The following is a 3772-nucleotide window of genomic DNA, read 5'->3' on the forward strand; positions in this document are numbered from 1 at the left end:
CACACACACACACACACACACACACACTAAATGACCTCAAGCGATTACTGAAGACAAGGAAATAGTCAGTAATAAAATAACAGGCAGCAGAAAAACAAATATGAAATATGAAAGACAAAAATGCTAATGATATAAACAGTGCTCTCTGGTGAAGAAACTCCACATGAGAACAGATAAAGTGTGAATGCTTTGTCTCTGGTGATGTGTTTTTAACACAGTTAATGGATTTATATCATTTGGCATTTTATTTTCTGGCTGCTTCTAAACTGCTGCATTTCCTGTAATCAGGTCAGTTTTATTTTTCTGGTATAATGACTATCAGATTTTTTGTAGATCATGCATTAAATGTATATTTTGACCTCACTGTTTGGGGAAGAGACACCGTCTAGCCACTTCTACCATTTAAGTGGGTATAACAAACGCCCTCAGCAGTTATTGAAGATTAGTGTGCGTCTGAAACCTGCTGAGCTTCACAATAAGAGTCACTTCTGAAAGCCAAACAGTAGAACTCGCACAATAATGAAACAATGTAAATATCAGTGATATATCAGCTGACCACTAGTGCTTTTATAGTCATCATTTGGCTTCAACGGCAGCTCATGCAGTCTGAACTATTTATTTAATAATTCACATTTACACAAATCCTGCCTCATGCCCACACACTCATATCTGTTTTTCTTGGTGTAATGTGCTTCATCCTTTGGCTGCTCCTCGCACTCATTCTGAACCTCTGTGCAGATCTGTGGTGGTGTCAGCTCCTGCTGCCGCTGGTCTCTCTGGGTCTGGTGGTGCTTGGTGGTTTGCTGGGCTTCTGTGCGTGTCTGTGTGGCAGTCTGAGCCCGGCGCTCTTCATCGGTCTGCTGCATCTGCTCGCAGGTCAGAGACGCGACGCTGCAGGGGTTCTGTTCTGAGCAGACTTGTGCTGGACCTGTGCTCTTCACTCTCTCTCCTCAGGCCTGTGCTCTTCTCTCTCTCTCTTCAGGCCTGTGTTCTCTGGCGACCGTGTGCTGTTTTCTGGCCGGGATGGATCTGCTGCGCCGTGTCTGTGTTGCCGGATCACGTGGACGGTGCGCTGGGCTGGTCGCTGTATCTGGCGCTCATCGCGTCTCCTCTGCACATGATGGCCGCTGCGCTGCTGGTGTGGGCGGCTCGCAGCCACAGTCAGAGCTACTACCGAATGACTGTCTACAGAGTCGCGTAATAACCACAGCGGATCCAAAACATTCAAAACCAACAGTCACCCTGAGGCTGTGGTACATAGATGTGATCAGTGTGTTGAAGAGAGACACCTGCTAGTCAGAAAAGGCGAGTGTTTGTGTGAGAGAGAGTGAGTGTGTCTGTGTGTGTGTAAGTGTGTGTGTGAGAGAGAGTGAGTGTGTCTGTGTGTGTGTGAGAGAGAGAGAGTGAGTGTGTCTGTGTGTGTGTGTGAGAGAGAGAGTGAGTGTGTCTGTGTGTGTGTAAGTGTGTGTGTGTGTGTGTGTCTATCTATCTATACATATATATTTTAATTTGTATTATTTTCATAGTTTATATTATAGAAATTGTATAGCTTTTATTTTTACAATTTTTTATTTTTTTTATTTTAACGTTTATTCTTATTTTTCCTTTTTTTAGTTTTAATTATTTTATTACATCAAGTTGAACTAAAAGGCAGCTAGCTGGAATCAAGTCTGAAATAATTTTTATTTCAGTTAACGTTTATTTTATTTCAAGTAATGTAAGTGTTTTTTATGGTTTTGATTTTAGTCTTAGTTTTAGTTAACCCTGCCACATTGGCAGATATTTGTACTTGTTTTAAGCAGAAACCCGCTTAATTTTGATTTTTTTTTTTCAGAAACGTCTCTGTGTATCTGAAGTAACTGTATCTTATATCCAGTCCAGTCTAAATAAAACATTTAATAAAACAAAACCTCGTTCCTCTCCGTCTGAAAGCTTACAAACGAGCAGAATTGGACTGATGTCCTATAGGATGCAGATAAGACTTAAATCAACCAGAAACTTCCAAAATAGAGATTTAACTGAAGTGAAATAGAGCTGCGAGGATGAGATTAGCTTCTGCTTCTCAAACCGCTGAAGAAACTGCAGTAAAGAGTTCAATGATAGTCAACTTACTCTCACTGTAGTTACATGCACTACAAACTACTCTTGTACTACAGCTTTCTGTTTTTGTCTTACAGTTTTTATTTATTTATTTTTTAATTGCCTAAATGACTAAATGTAAATGTAAATATCAGATCATAATTTATTATCATCAACAGAGTTGTTCATCTGTCACAAGAAAATAAGGAAATACCTAGATATGAAAAAAAAAAATCTATATATACGGTATATATATATATATCAAAACGTTTTTGCTTAAAACAAAAACAAATATCCAATGGTGTCAGAAAAATCAGCTTAATTTAAAGAGAAAATAAGAATATTTTTCTGACCCCACGAGTCAGTATTTGTCATTGTTTTAAGCAAAAACTCATTTAATTTTTTTTTAAACAAGACTAAATATCTTTGGTCGTTTTGCTTCTCCAGTAAATGTATCTTGATTTAAGGATGTTTAGATATCTGTACTAGAAAACAAGACAAAAACACTGAGGAAGATCATATTTTTTTTTGCAGTGTGTATTAATATAATATAATATAATATAATATAATATAATATGTGACTCTGGACCACAAGATCAGTCATAAGGGTCAATGTTTCGAAACTGAGGTTTATACATCATCTGAAAGTTGAATAAATAAGCTGTCCATTGATGTATGGTTTGTTAGGATAGGACAATATTTGGCCGAGAGACAACTATTTGAAAATCTGGAATCTGAGGGTGCAAAAAAATCTAAATATTGAGAAAATCATCTTTAAAGTTGTCCAAATGAAGTTCTTAGCAATGCATATTACTAATCAAAAATTAAGTTTTGATATATTTACGGTAGGAAATTTACTAAATATCTTCATGGAACATGATCTTTACTTAATATCCTAATGATTTTTGGCATAAAAGAAAAATGGATAATTTTGACCCATACAATGTATTGTTGGCTATTGCTACAAATATATCTGTGCTACTTATGACTGCTTTTGTGCTCCAGAGTCGCATATCATATCATATAACACAATATAATTTGTGTAGATCCGCTCATATCCAGCTGGTTGGAGGTTTTTAGAGAGTTTTCCCTTCAGAAGCTGTGGATCGGCTCTGGCTGCAGGTATTCAGACGTTACAGATGAGCCGTTAATGCTGTTTTATGGCATCATTCTGTGAATAAAACACACGGATGGAAAGTGTAATGTAGTGTTCAGACGGCCGTATAAACGTCTCTGAATGATTTGCTGAATGTACAGTGAACACCAGTGATCTGAGTTTATAAGACTGAAGATGAAACATGCAGCAAATACAGAGCTGCAGGAATCTATTTAAAACTGAACATCCTGAATACTTCATTCAAAATGCAATGATTATTTTCATTCTGGTAATGGAATGATGTTGACCTTCGACCTGAAAGAAATTCATCCGTCCTCCTGTGATCTTCAGACGAATGTCGGGCTTGAACCGTGTCCCTCATCACACAAATGTTTCCAATAATGGCTGCTTTAATTGCTGGTTCTGTTGGACTGAATATGATGGCACTGCTCTCAGCTGTGAGGTAATGAAGAGCGATTCAGGCCAAAGAGCTCGACTGCAAACACACTGGAGACGTTATATTACAAGACATCCACATGTGCTACACACACACTCACAACACACACACACACACACACACACACACACTGACTGACA

General features: G+C 37.9%; 1 pseudogene; it reads left to right on the forward strand.

Moving 5' to 3' along the window:
* Positions 1–1312, forward strand: part of LOC107717301 (transient receptor potential cation channel subfamily M member 7-like) — a 5373-nt pseudogene extending 4061 nt beyond the window's left edge.
* Positions 1313–3772: the final 2460 nt, after the last annotated feature.

Source organism: Sinocyclocheilus rhinocerous, unplaced genomic scaffold (assembly GCF_001515625.1).
Source record: "Sinocyclocheilus rhinocerous isolate Xijiao unplaced genomic scaffold, SAMN03320098_v1.1 scaffold149, whole genome shotgun sequence".
Lineage (NCBI taxonomy): Eukaryota > Metazoa > Chordata > Actinopteri > Cypriniformes > Cyprinidae > Sinocyclocheilus > Sinocyclocheilus rhinocerous.